The sequence below is a fragment of the Pongo abelii genome, chromosome 4, assembly GCF_028885655.2.
Source record: "Pongo abelii isolate AG06213 chromosome 4, NHGRI_mPonAbe1-v2.0_pri, whole genome shotgun sequence".
Classification (NCBI taxonomy): Eukaryota; Metazoa; Chordata; class Mammalia; order Primates; family Hominidae; genus Pongo; species Pongo abelii.
In genome coordinates, this window is record NC_071989.2 from 105,664,019 (window position 1) to 105,682,792 (window position 18,774).

Sequence of the window (18,774 nt, forward strand, 5' to 3'; positions counted from 1 at the left end):
TAAATATTGAAAGCTGTCATTTCTTTTTCCTGAAAACTTAGAACTAAAATTCTATAAATGTCCTCTTATGATAGAAAAATTAGAGTTCTTCATATTATAAGTTAAATATTGAGGTTACATGGTAGATAACAGTCATAAATTCTGGCTCCCATCTTGGCTTTTTACTTCTGCTTTGAGAATACAGAATTAGTGAACATTCTCGAGTGAGTGACATGGAAGTGATACTTTATCATAAAAATGCTTTATTTATTGTATACACTACTAGAAACTTCGCTATTTATTTTTGTTAAAATGTTCTTTCTTTGATTATTTCCAAGAGCCAACATTTCTATTAGATTTTTACATTTGGGTTAAGGACCCCTATAGTCGGCTAAGGGTCCATTCTTCCAATTTAAGTGATTCTTATACATGGAAATGGAAGTGTAGTGTGTGCAAAAGATGTGAAAAATAATATTGCTTCTATGTGCTATACCTACATTTTAACTTTTACTCAACTGAGGGTGTATTTCTGATTCTTCCATTGAGAACATTTTATAACAATCAAAGAATATGAGCAAGCACATAATTTTATATATTCTTTCTTAGAGATAGTCCTGGTTCAGTGCAAGCTGGAAGCTGGTGTTCATTTATATAGATAATTTATATGGAGGGCATGGGATAGACATGTGAGAAGAATGTTTTCTGAAGATATTGTCTGAGGCAAAATAAAAGGTGGAAGTGGAAGACAGACAGAAATAGAAGGAACGGCATGTAGTCCAAGCCTGGATTCAGGGACTTGTTTGACTATACCAGGAAGAGAGGCATTTTCACCATTTCCATAAGAGCCAGTGTGACTCAGGTTCAGCGAAGAATTGAGGGAATGTAGCAAAGTTTTGTGACTCCTAACCCTCATGCTTTGCTTTGGGTAAAAATGGGCAAAGTATGCCTTGGGAAAGGTAGTGTTATTCTTGGGGAATCCATGGTAAGCAAGGAGACCATGACAAGGTACAAGGGAACAAAGACCTTGGCAGGAAAGAAGGAGCAGCACTGGGAGGAAACAGAATCCAGGCATGATTGTCGCATAAACTAGTTATTCAGCACCTCCCTTGTGCCCAGTGATAAACTAGCGACAAGAGATAAAGCAATGAATACAACATATTAAATGTATGCTCTGAAAGGGTTTATCTCTCCATAAAGGGAGAAGGAATACAGATAAATAAAATGTGTACATACAATATAACATAAAAGTATAAAGAGAGGACTGTGTATTCTTTGATAACATAAAAGGAGCAAGTAGTGTTGGCAAGGATGTGGAGAAAAGGGAACCCTTATACACTGTTGGTGAGACTGTTAGTTGGTACAGCCATTATGGAAAGTAGTATTAAGGTTCTTCAAAAAATTAAAAAAAGAACCACTAGATGATCCAGCAATCTCACTCCTGGGTACATATCCAAAGCAAATAACATCACTATCTCAAGATATGTGCACTTCCACGTTCATTGCAGCATTATTCACAGTAGCCAAGATATGGAACCCATCTAAGTGTCTGTCAACAGATGAATGAATAAAAATGGAATACTCTTAAATCTTTAAAAAGAAGGAATTCCTATCATTTGCATTAATGTGGATGAACCTAGAAGGCATTATGCTACGTTAAATAAGCAGGCACAGAAAGACAAATACTGTATGATCTCACACATATGTCGTATCTAAAGAATCAAAGTTGAGAACAGAGAAGTAGTCAGGTGCTGGATCACAAAGCTGCACAAAGCTTAATAAGGAGGTTGCCTTTATCCACAGGAGAATTAGAAGCTGTTGAATGGTTTTAATGAAAAGGGATGAATTGGTTAGATTTGTATTTTAGAAAGACAACTCTGCAGTTTTGAGAATGTTTTGGGAGGAGGTTAAGAGCAAGAAATCAGGATACAGGATGCTTTAATAAGAGTATAGGAGCAAAATGATGATCCATAAATACTCATGTAACACAAGGAGTCTCACTGAGACTGGATAACCCAGCACCACAGCCACAAGATGCTGGGAGCCACTTCTGCCACTGTCAGTGCTGGAATGACTTCTATTCCATCTCCTGCTTCTTTGGGTCACTCATTCCAGACTCAGAGGCCCTTGGTTTCTGCCCATTTTTGAAGCTTGTTTCTTCAGCCTTCTTATTGACAATGAAATTGGAGATTGAGATGAAGAGGAATGAGTAGATTTGAGATAATAGCAAGTGGAGTAAGCATGACTTGGTAATTAGATGGTAGGGAGGAAGAAGAGAAAAAAAAATAAAAGAAAAAGAGGCAGGTTTGGTGTGGCAACTCTGATTTGGGGCCATGTCGGTGAGTTAAGCATGGAAGGTTTGAGGAAATGCGTAGTTGGTTTGACACTATAGTCAACCTTCATCATTTTTTTTATCTATCATCTGAATACGAATTAGAGGGGAATCTCTAGATGGAAAGAAAACATAGGAGCAAAGGGGAGCAGATATTCTTTCTCTCAGTTGCTCGTCAGCTAGAGCCTAGGTGAATGACTTGAACTCAGCCAATTGGATGCTGCCTCTGAATCTGGAATTAGAGATTATTTGACAGTGTCAAATCCTGGAAGATGTCAAGATATGTTAGGATTGAAATGTGGCACTTGCTTTTAAAACAGTTTCTCAACCTCAGCACATTTTGGACTCAGTAATTCTTTATTTTGAGGAACTGTTCTGTCCATTGTGGGACGTTTAGCAGCTTTCTTGGCCTCTACCCACTAGATGCCAGTAGTAGGCCTCGGCTGTGACAAAATGTCTTCAGCCATTGCCAAATGTCTCAGGGGGAAAAAAAAATCCCTGATTATTTGTTTGGCAAGAGTAGTTCCAGTGGCACAATTGAGATGGAAGCCAGACAGCAGTAAACTTAGGAGTGAGGTAGAGAAGAGGGCAGCCCTATGGTTACTGCAGATCACTCTTTAAAACTGTTAAATGAAAAGTACAGCTGAACTGTAGAATGGTAGCTTGAAGGGAGAAGAAACATAAGCATGCTTAAATGTGAATGAGGAAGACAACACCGGAGGAGAAGGATGCAGAAGAGGGGATAATTCATACTTCAATGGCCCTAAAAAGATGAGAGGTGCTGCACACTAATAAATGCTACTCAAGTCAGGTCCAAGAACTGGTCTTGGTTCATCAACTGTTTGTTACTGATTTGTGAGGTGAGGTACAGAAATTGAAAATAAGCATTCAGAAACTTTTATACTAATTTTACACAGTCATTTTGTATTAGTTGAATCTAATAAAAATGCCAGCTTGTATTGATTGAGAATTTAAAAAATTTGGTTGTTTAAAGATAATTTGAGGAACACTGCTCTAAAGCGCAGGTAGAAAGATTACACTCACATAAGAGCGACAAATACTTCATTCTAAGCCAGGAGAAGGAGAAAAGGGCAGTACAAGAAAAATAAAGTAGTATTAGTTTCCTTTTTCTTTTTTTAAATAAAGACATAATAATTGTAAATATTTTGGAGTAAAGTGAGATGTTTTGATACATATATACATTGTGGGATGATCAAATCCAGGTATTTAGCATTTTTTAAATTGCAAACACTCATTTCTTTGTGGTAAGAACAAAATCTTCTTGTAGCTATTTTAAAGTGTAGCATGCAATATTGTTAACTTTACTCACCCTTCTTCTGTCTCTATTTTCTTTGCAAAGTCAGACAAAATATCATCCACTAAAAGTTAGAGGGGAAGTGGTTGATTCAATGGTTTAAGAAAATGGAGCACGGAAAAATATGCTGTGAGGTACAGGAGAGTGTCCTGACCAGAGGAACATAGGAAAATGTCTGGTTATTGAAAACTCATGAGTGATCAGATCTATGCATTTCCATTGCTGCCAAACAAGATGCCGGGGAAGATTTCCAGAAATAGTTTGGGGAAATGTTTGTAGGGTGGGATGCCATGTGTGAGCACGTGGGAGACAATGTGCCCAAAATATTTGGTGAATACATGCTAAGGTAACATTAGTTCATAACAGGCTGGTAAGGATGGGGACATTTTTAAAGATTATTTTAAATATTTATACTTAAACATATTACACATCAGATCAGTGGATGGTATTCAAATGTTTTATTTTATCAAGCCTTCTGAGAAAGCCATTTTAGACACATTTATAATGTAAAAACAGAAGTCTGAGAGATTAAGTCTCCTTGTAATCATGTAGTAAACTAGAGTAAAATTGGGGCCAGATTTCAGGTTTCTGATTCCCTGTCTTTGACTCTTTTTTAATGCTATAAAAGCATTGAAAAAGACATATAAAAACTCCCATTATATTGTAACAAAATAAAGACACATGGTCTTTTCAATAAGAGAGAGTTTCTGGGATGTCTGTGAGTTTTATCAGAATGTTTTTTTTTTCAGATTGCTCATTTTGTCTAGTGTTTCAAATACAAAAGTACACCTGTGAATCAGCTTTAGAATATTAAGTTCATTGTCTTCTAAGAATGCAATTTTACAATAGATTTGACTGCTATTCTTCTCGTGTGCAGTCAGAAGCACATAATAATAATAACACCTTACGTTTATGTACTGCTTCACAGTTTCCTAAGTGCTTTCATGTACCTTATCTTATATGAGCTCTGTAATAGTTCAGTGAATATATTTATTGGTGCTTTGTTTTATTCATGACTGCCATATTGACATTAGTCATACATATTCTGTTTATTCAGATGGTTGGTTAGCTATACAAAGCTTTAATCAGACAAACAGAAAGATACAGAGCAAAGAGCACTAAAATGTTATTTATAATTCTGAATTGCTTGGTTTCCTTTTTTTATTTGGTTAAATCATCAAAAATGTGCCTTTAACCTATTTAGGAATAGCAGTATTTAAATATATAATCTTTATATCTAGCCAATGTGCTCCAGATCATTAACAGGGTAATGAATGAGTATTTTAAAATTGCAAGCTATTTTAAGGTATTATTTGTGAATTTGTAACAGTAAGTATTTTAATAAGATTGAAAAATCTAAGAATTTTCAATATTTTGAAATTTTGTTTCTCATTATATAGAAAATCCATATTTATTTAGAAATTTAAAGGAATATAGAATTTAATTAAATGATTGCCTTTTAATATTAGTTACACTACACAAAGATGCTTCATTTGCATTAAAAAGGTGTACAATAATATGCTATAACTCTAAAGTTATTCACAATTTATTCTTTCTTTAAAAATCCAGAAAAAATATGGTATCTTGAAAAATAACAGAATATACCAATTTAAAGTTACTCTGTTTTAATTTTTAGGGCATTTAAATATTTATTTTACATAGAAATTAATTTACTAATTTTTCTCCCTTTTTAAAAATTATAGGTTTATACTAACTGTTTAAAGAGAAAGTTTTGGATGTATTTATTTATTTTTATCTCATATTTCAGAGGAAAATATTTTTGAGCAGAGTAAACTAAAAATAAAAATCAAATCAATCTCCACATTTCCTTTATTTATTGATGTATGTGTCATATAGTGTGGTCTTGTGGTATTTGTATGACATGTGTAGTATTGAAAAATGGCTAACAAATACAATGAGAGATGTTGATTTGTCATCAAAATATATCTTTCATATTTGTCACACTGAATATTGTTGCCTATACTCTTAGGCTGTTTTAGAAAGTTATCATTCTTTCTGTAGAACAGTATGAAAAGAAGAAACACCACTTTTTAAAAAATTGCCTATACATTCAAATTTTTTAAATTATTAAATTATTTAGACCTCTATCAAAATTGTATTCCAAAATATTATATTATAAAATTAACTCTAGTAAATTGTAGATATATTGGAATAATATTAAACAGAATTTGACACTTTTGGAAATCAGTTGCTTGTGATTGTATCTCATTAATAGGATAATGAATACATTATTTTGCCATTTTGAATTTATTATCAGTGTGGAAAAGAACTAAATTTTAGTCATTAGTAAAATAGAAAAGCTTTTGATAATCTCTTAGCATCATGCTAATTAGGTTGAACTATCCTGGAAAATATATTAATTGAAGGCTGTAGCTAGGCAGCTTAATATCTACCCCTCAAAATTTGATAGAATAGATATAATAGGTGTCACGAGGCATAACTAATCACCTAATGTAAAAAAACAAATAATGAACCATGTTGTAAATATTCTGAATATACTCTAATTGCTTCTTCCTAACCAAATTCACATTATTATAGAAAATTGTAATACATTTAGATAAAATTCCATAATATATTTCAATTGTACTCATCAACGTATTTAGTGAGATGTTCTTTTAGTATACTTTAAAATTCACATAAATTAATAGGAGTTTTTAAAGAGATTGTGAAAAGTGACGGCACTGTGGAAACATACAATTACATTAAATTTTTATCTTTCCTTTGACAACAAATCTCTCTTGAATTCATTTAGGATTTTAAAACAATCTATCACCTATCTTTGACCATATGGACTAAACTTGATATCCACCAATAGACACTGATCCCTGCAAGTCAACAGCATAAAGAGTGGTAAAGTCAGTTCTGCAAAAGATGAAATGTTTTTAATGTGGTAAGAAGACAAAACTGTTACTGCTTTGTGGGTAATACATATAAAATATAACACTGAGTATTTGAGAAATATACAGATGAGAAAAATTAGCTACCACCTTTTGTTCTCATTCTTTTAATTTATTTAAGCTTTTGCAAAAGGAATAATCCTATATATTTATATATGTTAATCAAGAGACCACCTTTAAACATCTGGCCAATGTCAAAATTTAAACAATACAACAATTATTTTGGGGACAAAGTTGATTCCATTGCTGTTCTGTTACTTATTGTACTAGCTATAAAATAACAGATGTTTGACATATATAAATTTATTTTAATAGTTTCATTAGGTCTTTATCTGCAGTTTGTCAGTGTGGCTCTACAGATATATTCAACCATCTGTTCCTTGGACCTGTGCTTCATGTAACTTACAGGAGTGTATTAATTTTATTGGATCAGTCATTAATCAATCAGAAGTTTGTTTGCCCTGCAGTGTTCCCAAAAAAGACTTCATCAGAAAAAAAAAAGACACTCACTAGCTTGTTAAATAACCTTTTCATTTTTAATGTAATTTCTCCTATGTAGTTAACAGTCACAGATTTTGAAAAAGCATATTACAGAAGACTTTTTGGTTTCTAAACCAAAATTCATTTACCTCAGAGCTTCCATGAGCATTACTCAGAAATATCCATAGACAGTATTTTTAAGAGTGTTTTTTTTCTGACAAAAGGAGTGATACAAATTTACATCTATGTTATCACTTTTGCATCTATTTTTGAAATGATACATTGTGAAACATTTTTAGAATACTATGAATTTGTGACTGGAAAAATTTAAATGTTTGAGATGGTGATGTTTGCCATAAAGGCTCATAATCTCAGTTCCGCAGACTGGCAAATGAGCCACTGTCAGAAACAGCATCAGCCCCCTCAGTAACTGGGTTACTGCCCAGAGCTAGGTAAAATTGATCCTATCTTTCAAAAATTCATTTCCAACACTTAGAGAATTACCTTAGGGTGGCAGTCCCTTTTCTTGTGTAGCTCATACATCTCTGTATCCTTCAGCCTTCTGAGGTTGCTCTTTGCTTTAGTGTTCTAAGATGCTGCCTTGTATCTCCCGGCCTCATGCTGTAGCAAGTCTCATCTAATATTTTAGTGTTTCCTAGGGTGTCATTTCTACTAGATCAGTCTAATCTGACTTGCTTCCTACTTGTTATTACTTCTGCCCCTTAAGATGCTAATTGTTTTGTGTGTTTCTTCAAATCAGTCAGAATGCTCTTCAGATTCTTTTATTCTCACAAAGTTTTACTAATACAAAGTTATTTTTTTAAATCAACTTTTCCTAAAGGTCAGTTTGAGAGTAACAGAAGAGGATTACAAGCAATAATATACAGTGGAATATTAAATATTACCACCTTAAAATGCAATCCAAAACCTCTGGAAATTTCTACTCTTAAGCCCTAACTCTTACTTAGGCATTTTCTTGAGTTGCTAAATATCTTTCTCTCCAGAAATCCCTCCTCCAAGTGCTAAAATCCTATTTCTTTTTCTTTTTCTTTTTTTTTTTATTTTATTTATTTTTTGAGATGGAGTTTCACTCTTGTCGCCCAGGCTGGAGTTCAATGTTGCTATCTTGGCTCACTGCAATCTCCACCTCCCCGGGTTCAAGTGATTCTCCTGCCTTAGCTTCCTGAGCAGCTAGGATTACAAGTGTGTGCCACAATGCCTGGCTAATGTTTATATTTTTAGTACAGATGGGGTTTCACCATGTTGGCCAGGCTGGTCTTGAACTCCTGACCTCAGGTGATCCACCCGCCTAGGCATCCCAAAATGCTGGGATTACAGGTGTGAGCCACCACGCCCGGCCCCCATTTCTTTCTTATGTAGAGTTGTGCACTTCTTCACTTCACCCACTCTAAGCTCAGGATCTGATTTTACACTACCCAAAACTAATGCAGTTGCTCTGTTAAGCAAACAATTATTTATTTTAGGTGCTTACCCTTCAGCATTAATAAATGTCAGAAGCTTTGATATTTATTTCATTTCTCAAATTCTTAAGAAGTTCTGGCACATGCCCGTCTCTATAAATGATAAAGATTTCTTTTCACTCTGCTAGAGCAAGACTTTGTGGTTTTACTATATAATACATTCACAAGTTTGCACAGAGTCTAGCATTAGGCAGATCTGCTACATACTTTTGAGAAATTAACTTACCTTTTCTAAGCTTCTGTTTCCTTCTCATTAAAACAAGCAAAGTACATAACTTTTAAGATTGTTGAGAAACTAAAAATACTAAATGAAATGCAAAATCTCAGTAATGGGACCTCTCTCTCTTCTTGTATCTTCTCCTGCTCTCTTTCTCTATTTTCTCAGTAGAGGTGTCATTTTACTAATTGGAACTATTTTATTCATCTTAGACATTATATTTCTAATTTCCCAAATGCACGGGGTGTCATTCACAGTACAATAAATTATTGAACCAGTCCAATCCATAGCCTGAGAAAACAGCTTCACTGGCTGGGTGTGGTGGCTTATGCCTGTAACCCCAGCACTTTGGGAGGCTGGGGTGGGTGAATCACCTTAGGTCAGGAGATCGAGACCAGCCTAACCAACATGGCAAAACTCCGTCTGTGCTAGCAATACAAAATGAGCCGGTTGTGGTGGCGCAGGCCTGTAATCCCAGCTACTTGGGAGGCTGAGGCAGGAGAATCAGTTGAACCCAGGAGATAGAGGTGGCAGTGAGCCAAGATCATGTCATTGCACTCCAGCCTGGGCAACAAGAGCAAAACTCTGTCTCAAAAAAAAAAAAGAGAGAGAGAAAGAAAGAGGAAGGAAGGAAGGAGAGAGAGAAAGAAAGAAGAAAGAAAAAGAAAGAAAAGAAAGAAAGAAAAGAAAGAAAGAGAGAAAGAAAGAAAGAAAGAAAGAGAAAGAAAGAAAGAAAGAAAAGAAAGAAAGAAAAGAAAGAAAGAAAGAAAGAAGGAAAGAAAGAAAGAAAAGAAAGAAAGAAAGAAGCCACCTTCTTCAACTTTGGCTCCTGCCTTCCTTTATTGCTTGGAGCCAGTTTTTGGTCTCTGTCTTAAAAAACCTACTCAAGCTCTGAAATTTTAAATTCTTCAGGAAGAAGGAGACTTTTAAAATTTGTCTTCTCTCCAATTAACTGCCATTTTTCCCCTTTCTTTTGTTCCTCTTTATAATAGTTGAATTTCTACTTATATCTCCTTAGCTTGTAATTTTTAATTACTGTCAGATGGAAGCTCTGGATTAATTAATCTCACCAGATGGCCCTTTAAAACTCATGAATATTATATTTAAGGCATTATCCTTGCTCATAAGACAACTCTAGTCATAATATTTAGTGCTCTATCCCTGGTTCTGAGTCTCTATTTCCCCCAGCTTAAAGTTGGATTTAGGTCTTGATTAAGTGGCTTATAATTACTTCCATGTGCCTGTGAGCAAGAGTTGGTTAGCACACTTGTGTCTTACTTTACACTCACATGGTATAGTTTTGCCAATAATTCTATGCTAATTGTTCTCAATTTCCCATATTTAAAAATTGGGTGTAATTTAAGGGCTCATACAGACTAATTTTAAAAAAATAGAAGCATATGATAAATATATTCTAGAAAATCTCCTTGGATTATTATCTTATCAAATGCTGCATGAGTATAACCACTTTTTAGGAGGTAACCATTAGAGAGTGACATCAGCAAGATGGTGGGATAGAAGGTCCTACCTCTAGTTCTCCTCATAGAAATATCAACCAGCAACAAGTCACTGACAAGGATGACTTTGTGAAAATCCCAGAATCTGAGGGTGAGGCATCATTAAAACTGCAAAAAGCCCCATAAAGCCACATTAGAAAAGTAAGAGGAACACTTTCCCTTTCACTGTGTTTTCCCTGCCCCAGGCTGGCACAGCACCACACTGAGAGATTTCCTTAGGCCTAGAGTTTGTCCAGTGGGGAAAAGAGAACCCAAGAACAATATACAGCTTCCCAAGCATATTGACGTGCCTTCTGGAAGGGCCACTTCTATCCTTCTTCACAGAGAGCACTGGGGGGACTAGACTACTTGAGGTCACGTAGGAACAAAGAAAGGGGGTGGGTTTACAGCAGTCAGCATATGGATCTTGGCAGAGGCATTGTATCCCTGCAGGCAGTGTGATCTAGCCAGAATGCAACCAGTGGTTCTACCTACCATCAGAGTTGATCCAGTAGTTCAGTACTCCCCAGCTGGGGTCCCTAGTCAGTGGTCCAGCCCAACCTTGGAGCATTGCTATTGGCTTTTCTTAAGCAGGTAGCCCATTCAGCAACCCTATACAACCGCAGAATATAGCCTGTAGTCCTGCCTGACCAAGGAACCTGGGAAGAAATTCTTTCCATTTTCAGAGCCCAGAGTGTGGTTCTGGATTGGCAGGAAGCCAAGCCAGAAGCCCTGTTCAATTGAGGAGCATAGCCTGCAGATGCACCTAATAAGAAAGCCTGGTGATGTGGTTTGGCTGTGTCCCCACCAAAATCTCATCTTGAATTGTAATCCCTATAATCTCCACGTGTCAAGGGAGAAACCAGGTGGAGGTAATTGAATTATGGGGCTAGTTTCTCCCATGCTGTTCTTGTAATAGTGAGTGAATTCTCACGAGATCCCATGGTTTTATAAGGGGCTCTTCCCCCTTCACTTGCCGCTTCACCTCCCTGCTGCCCTGTGGAAAAGGTGACTTGCTTCCCCTTTGCCTTCTACCATGATTGTGAGTTTCCTGAGGACTCCCCAGCCATGCTGAACTGTGAGTCAATGAAACCTCTTTCCTTTATAAATTACCCAGTCTCAGGCAGTTCTTTATAGCAGTATGAAAATGGACTAATACACTTGGTAAGCAACCTTCCTGGCCATGGAGCATAGCTTATGGCCCTGCCTTGCGGCAAAGCCCAGTCTCCTCCCTGTGGAGCCTAAACTAAGGCCCTGCCTAATTACAGGGCACAGCCCAGGCACAAAGCTCAGCCAGTGATTCCACTCAAATACAGAGGATAGACTGTTGTTCTGCTTGATTCAGGAGCCCAGACTATAGCCCCCTCCAACTGCAGGGTACAACCTATAGCCCCTCCTAAACTGGAAGACCAGTAGTGACCCCAGCTGGCCACAGAACACAGCCTAAACCCGAAGCTCAGCTAGCAGACCACCCAACTATGGAGTTCAGACTTTAGCTCTGCCTGATTTCATAGCACAGTGACTCTGCCCAACTAGAGACTCTGATAGCAAGCTTTGCCTACCTACAGATACTACTAGCTAACTTATTCAGAACTTTAGGCTGGACTAACTGGCAAAAGTCTATCCCCGCCAAAGCAAACAATTCTAAAAATGGCAATAGTAAGTCCTTACCTCTCAATGTTTACTTTAAATGTTAATGGATTAAATTATCCAATCAAAAGACATAGTGTTTGAATGGATTAAAAAGCAAGATAAAAAAGCTGCAACCAGAGATTTTTTTAGACCTAAGAACACATGTAAGCCAAAAGTGTAGAATGGAAAAAGATATTCCATGCAAATAGTAACCAAAAGAGATCATAAATGGCTATATTTATATCAGGTAAGATACACTTTAGGTGAGAAACAATCACAAGAGACAAAGAGGATCCTTACACGATGAAAAGTGGAAAATTTACCTAGCAAATATAAGAATTGTAAATAGTTATATACCCAACATCAGAGCACCTAAATACATAAAGCAAATACTATCAGAACTGGAAGGATAAATAAACAGCAAAACAATAATAGTAAGGGACTTTAATACCCTCTCTCAACAATAGGTATATAATAGTGAAAACAGGAAAAGGTAAACCATGGATTTGGACAACACTATAAACCAAATGGACCTAGCAGATATATGCAGAACATTATACTTGACAACAACAAAATATACCTTCTTCTCAAGCATGCACAGAACATTCTACATAATAAATCATGTATTAAGCTACAAAATAAATTTCAAAAAATTAAAAAACTTTGAAATCATATCAAGTATTGTTTCCAACAACAGTGGTATGAAATTAGAAATCAATATAAGGAAAATTAGAAAATTCACAAAAATGTGAAAATAATAGAATCTTGAACAACCAATGTGTTAAAGGAGAAATCAAAAGAAAAACATAAAAATATCTTAAAAAATAAAAGCACAACACATAAAACCTTATAGGATGTAGCAAAAGCAGTCCTGAGAAGGAAATTTATAGCTACAAATGCTGAATACCTGTGTGACAAAAGAATCTGTGCATCACAAACACCCAAGACAAGTGTTTATATAACAAACCTGCACATGTTCCCCTGAATTTAAAATAAGTAAAAAAAAAAAAAAAAAAAAAACTGAATATTTCACCTTCAGGAACTAGAAAAAGAATAAACCAAGCCCCTGATTAGCAGAAGGAAAGACATACTAAAGACTGCAGCAGAAATAAATAATAGAATAGAAAAACAATAGAAAATGTAAACGAAATTGAGTTGGTTTTATTCAAAAGATAAGCAAAATTGACAACCCTTTACCTAGGCCAATCAAGTGAAAACAAGAGAGAATGCAAATGAATAAAATTATAAATAAAAGAGGAGACCTTAAAATTGATACTGCAGATATACAAAGGATCATATGAAAGTAGTATTGACAATTGTGTCTCACAAATTAGATAAGCTAAAATAAATGGATACATTCCTAGAAACTATAATGTACCAAGACTGAATTATAATGAAATAGAAAAATCTAAGCTGATTAGTAAAGAATAAGGAGATTGAATCAGTAATCAATAGTTTTTAAATTGATTACATGTTGAAATAATCTTTTGCATATGTTGGATTAAATATTTTCTTAAAATTAATGTCACCTGATTCTTTCTAATTTTTTAATGTGTCTACTAGAAAATTTAAAATTCTGTATGTGGCTTGCATTGTATTTCCATTGGACAGTCCTGAGTTAGTCCATCACTTGCTGGTGCCTCATATGTATTTTATTCGCTGGTGCACTTGTAAGTAGTGTCATTATTCACTAACCAGTGAACTTTCAAAGACCTTTCCACTTTCATGTTGACTGTGAGGGGAAGCCCAGGGAATGAATTATTCACTCTGTAGTATTGAGGAAGCATTTGGTAGATCCCAGGAGGAGTGTTGAACCAAGGGCAGTTTTAGGCAGACAGGCTTCTGACATCGCCTCTATTTTGAAGGGTTTGAAACCTTGCTTCAACCGAAGCATGTATCATTGTGTTTCCTCCTGTTGCCTGGTTGTGTATTTACTCCCAGAAACAGCCACTGCTTTCCAAGGCTTATATAAAAATCTGATTATATTTTACTAAAATTTTTAGTTGCTGTTATTTTGATTCATTTTGACTCAATATTCTCAATATTAACAGATTTCTAGTACTAATCATTATTTTTTCAATCCTTTTATCTTTCCTGCCAACGTAATAACCTTCCCAAGGGAACTTAAATATTTTCCATCAAAGCAACAATAATCAAATGGCAAATGAGACTAACATTTGTTAGAAATGGAACTGACAGCAAAATCAAAGGTAATTAACCAGGACAGTTTGGCATGGGAAAATTATTAAAATCTTAACAAGATTAACAACAGACTTGTTGAAAGCCCAGGAGGCAATTCCTTTTGTTTTATTTGTTATCTAGTTTGATAATGTGCTCCTTGTCAGGCACAGATACTGTTATGCTTTGGCTATGACTGCCACAGAATTGGCTATTTAGCCCTTCCTCAGGGTGCTGGGAAGATGAATTATAAAACCAATAAAAGCTATGCTCTTAATGCAACCATTCTGATGTTATATTTCATCTAACTCAATATTTATTCATCTAGAGTAATCTCAACACCAAAATAAGAACTCAACTCAAAGAAAATATCAGCCAGAAAATGTATTTTTATGAAAATCAACTACTGGTTTTACTTTCTATATCAGTTTTTATAATAGCAATTCATTTAAGAGCTATTTGTGTACAATTGCTTGAATAGCAAAATTGTCATTCAGAATTTGCTTCATTACCTCATTATACAAGCTTTTATTAAGATCTGCTATGTGCCAATCACTAGGCTGGGCTCTGTGGAAAATACGAAGAATCATTCTTGGCCAGGCGCGATGGCTTACTCCTGTAATCCCAGCACTTTGGGAAGCTGAGGCGGGTGGATCACCTAGGTCAGGAGTTCAAGACCAACCTGGCCAACATGGTGAAACCCTGTCTCTAGTAAAAATACAAAAATTATCCAGGTGTGGTTGCAGGCGCCTGTAAACCCAGCTACTAGTGTGCGCTTAGGCAGGAGAATTGCTTGAACCTGGGAGACAGAGATTGAAGTAAGCCGAGATTGCGCCACTGCACTTCAGCCTGGGTAACAGAGCAAGACTCTTTCTCAAAAAACAAACACGACCATAACAAACAAACAAAAAACACAAAAAAACTTCAATTTAAAAAAATTTTTTTTTTTAAATTTTAAGTTCTAGGATACATGTGCAGAACATCCAGGTTTGTTACATAGGTACACATGTACCATGGTGGTTTGCTTTACCCATCAACCCGTCATCTACCTTAGATATTTCTCCTAATGCTATGCATCCCCTAGCCCCCCACCCCTAGACAGGCTCTGGTTTGTGATGTTCCCCTCCCTGTGTCCATGTGTTCTCATTGTTTAACTCCCACTTATGAGTGAGAACATGTGGTGTTTATTTTTCTGTTCTTGTGTTAGTTTGCTGAGAATGATGGTTTCCAGCTTCATCCATGTCACTGCAAAGGACATGAACTCATCCTTTTTAATGGCTGCATAGTATTCCATGGTGTATATGTGCCACCTTTTCTTTATCCAGTCTATCATTGATGGGCATTTGGGTTGGTTCCAAGTCTTTGCTATTGTGAACAGTGCTGCAATAAGCATATGTGTGCATGTGTCCTTATAGTAGAATGATTCATAATCCTTTGGGTATATATCCAGTAATGGGATTGCTGGGTTAAATGGTATTTCTGGTTCTAGATCCTTGAGGAATCACCACACTGTCTTCTACAAAGGTTTAACTAATTTACACTCCCACCAACAGGGTAAAAGCATTCCTGTTTCTCCCTGTCCAGCCATCTGTTGTTTCCTGACTTTTTAATGATAGCCATTCTAACTGGCGTGAGATGGTATCTCATTGTGGTTTTGATCTGCATTTCTCTAATGACCAGTGATGATGAGACTTTTTTTTGTATGTTTGTTGGCTGCATAAATATCTTCTTTTGAGAAGTGTCTGTTCATATCCTTCGCATAATTTTTGATGGCATTGTTTTTTTTTCTTGTAAATTTATTTAAGTTCTTTGTAGATTCTGGTTATTAGCCCTTTGTCAGATGGATAGATTGCAAAAATTTTCTCCCATTCTTTGGTTGCCTGTTTTCTCTGAAGATAGTTTATTTTACTGTGCAGAAGCTCTTTAGTTTAAATAGATCCCATTTGTTAATTTTGGCTTTTGTTGCCATTTTTTTGTGTGTGTTTTAGTCATTAGGTCTTTTTCCATGCCTGTATCCTGAATGGTGATATTGCCTAGATTTTCTTCTAGGGTTTTTATGGTTTTAGGTCTGTTGTTTAAGTCTTTAATCCATATTGAGTTAATTTTTGTATAAGGTGTAAGGAAGAGGTCCAGTTTCAGTTTTCTGCATATGGCTAGCCAGTTTTCCCAACGCCATTTATTAAATAGGAAATCCTTTCTCCATTGCTTGTTTTTGTCAGGTTTGTCAAAGATAGATGGTTGTAGATGTGTGGTGTTATTTCTGAGGCCTCTGTTCTGTTCCATTGGTCTATATATTTGTTTGGGTACCAGTACCATGCTGTTTTGGTTACTATGTCCTTGTAGTATAGTTTGAAGTCAGGTAGCATGATACCTCCAGCTTTGTTCTTTTTGCTTAGGATTGTCTTGGCTATGTGGGCTCTTTTTTGGTTCCATATGAAATTTAAAGTAGTTTTTTTCTAATTCTCTGAAGAAAGTCATTGGTAGCTTGATGGGGATAGAATTGAATCTATAAATTACTTTGGGAAGTATGGCCATTTTCACGATATTGATTCGTCCTATCCATAAACATGAAATGCTTTTCCATTTTTTTGTGTCCTCTCTTATATCCTTGAGCAGAGGTTTGTAGTTCTCCTTGAAGAGGTCCTTCACATCCCTTGTCAGTTGTATTCCTAGGTATTTTATTCTCTTTATAGCAATTGTGAATGGGAGTTCACTCATGATTTGGCTGTTTGTCTATTATTGGTGTATAGGAATGAAAACTCCATTTTAACTGGAGAAAAATAACTGAAGTCAAAATGATTAAAATGCCTTGTGAACAGTATAGAAATTGACCAGATTATTGACAGTTTCTCCCTGTAGTCTGTAGACCTCTAGTGTAGCATTATTTTTTATCTTTACATATTTCTTGGCACCAACAACCATAACTTTTTAATATATAAAGTCACTTTGAGTTGTATGCATTTTTACTTCTTTATGAAAAATTTATATTTTTTTCTTTTGGAATAATTTCCTTAGCTACAAAAAATAGAGTATTATTTCCTATGGAACATTAGTTTCATCATTCTGGCTTTTAGAAGTTTTCTCTTATGATTACAGTACCAGATGTTAAAATTGCTATGTTGTCTAACCATCTGAAGCAAAAGCAGATTGTTTACCTCACTTTTCTGGAGCTTTGTCTCTTTGGGAGAAAAAAATCTATTTTATATGACAGTTGTATTCACAGATCAATCCATGAAATCACTGAATACTAAGTTATAGTTATATATGTCTTTGTGACTTTAGCATATAAAATGATACAAATGAATCATATATGTTTATCTGTTTGTAAAGATTCAGGTTACTATTCTTAAATGTTTTGGGTATCTAGGATAGTGCAAATCTAAAATGATGCAATATGGTAAAGAGGCAGTTCTTCAGAGAAATATACCAAAGATATTTGTGCCTACTGCTAGCCACCTATGAAGGACCCATACAACACAGCTGATTGGCAGAACAAATGTAATATCTTGAATCAAGGTTACAAGCTAATGATTCCAGGCCCAGATACAAATTCAATAGTGTCCCTGCAAAATTCATGTCTACCTGGAACCTCAGAATGTGACCCTATTTTAATATAGGGTCTTTGCTTATGTAATCAGGTTCAAATGAGGTCATGCTAGATTACAGTGAGCCCTATTTCTTTGTAAGTAGTGGGAAATTTGAAAACAGAGACACACAGATGAGCAGGGGAAAAGGGATATGAATACAGAGGCAGAGTTTGGAGTGATGCAGCTGCAAGCCAAGGAACTCTAAAGATTGCCAGGCAGAAGCTAGAAAAAAGTCAAGGAAGAATCCTGCCCTACAGCCTCCAGAGAGTGGGTGAACTTTCCAATACATTGCTTTTGGATTTTGTCTTACAGGGCTACAAGGGAATAACCTTAATTTAGGCCACTCAGTGTGTGGTATTCTATTATAGCATCCCTAGGAAACTAATATGTGTAGCATCAGTTTCTTACCTTCCAACTTGGAGGCTGAACTGGCGTAGAATGTAGAATTTTGGAGCAGTGATAAACAATAGGGGTTGTGACAGGCTTAAGTTGTATGAAAGATGCCCTTAAGATTTGCCTGTTAGAGACTCAGAGTTGAGTATAAGAGGGTAGCCCACATTCTCCTGCATTCATTCCAGCTAACATTTAAATCGGAGATTCAGATCAGGTTTTGGTACATTAAAAGTGGTATGAGTGTAATTAAGAATCTATAGTTTGCAACATCGCTTATGTGTTTGTGAGGTCTTCGTTTCTTTTTATGTCTTACTCAATTGTTTTTTTATTTTAATTTCTACTTTGCCTAAAATGAAATAGGATAAATTATTTTACTCACCGTGGAAAGAATCCTCTAGCTTCCATTTCACGCAGTATCCAGGTAAGGGAGGGAAGGCAGCTCTTTCAATTCGAGAGACCAAAAAAGGCAGAGGAGTTGCCATAAACATGAAGTATCTTAGTTTATTCAGGCTGCTGTAACAGAATACCATCAACTGGGTACCTTATAAACAACAAAAAGTTGTCTCACAGTTCTGGAATCTGTGAACTCAAGATCAAAGTGTAAGCAGATTCAATTTCTGTCGAAGGTACACTTTCTCATTCTTTTTTTTTTTTTTGAGACGGAGTCTCGCTCTGTCACCCAGGCTGGAGGGCAGTGGCGCGATCTCGGCTCACTGCAAACTCCGCCTCCCGGGTTCACACCATTCTCCTGCCTCAGCCTCCCGAGTAG

The 18,774-nt window shown here is 35.9% G+C and overlaps 2 long non-coding RNA genes across 2 annotated transcripts in view; both read left to right on the forward strand.

Annotated features, from left to right (window-relative positions):
- The window catches only part of LOC112133515 (uncharacterized), a 298,342-nt gene that overhangs the window by 197,220 nt on the left and 82,348 nt on the right, over positions 1-18,774 (forward strand). The window lies entirely within an intron of this gene.
- The window catches only part of LOC112133480 (uncharacterized), a 77,418-nt gene that overhangs the window by 33,832 nt on the left and 24,812 nt on the right, over positions 1-18,774 (forward strand). Inside the window, exon 2 of the long non-coding RNA XR_002915151.3 lies at positions 6,397-6,534. This is a non-coding gene — a long non-coding RNA (uncharacterized LOC112133480). The remainder of the gene's footprint in view (positions 1-6,396; positions 6,535-18,774) is intronic.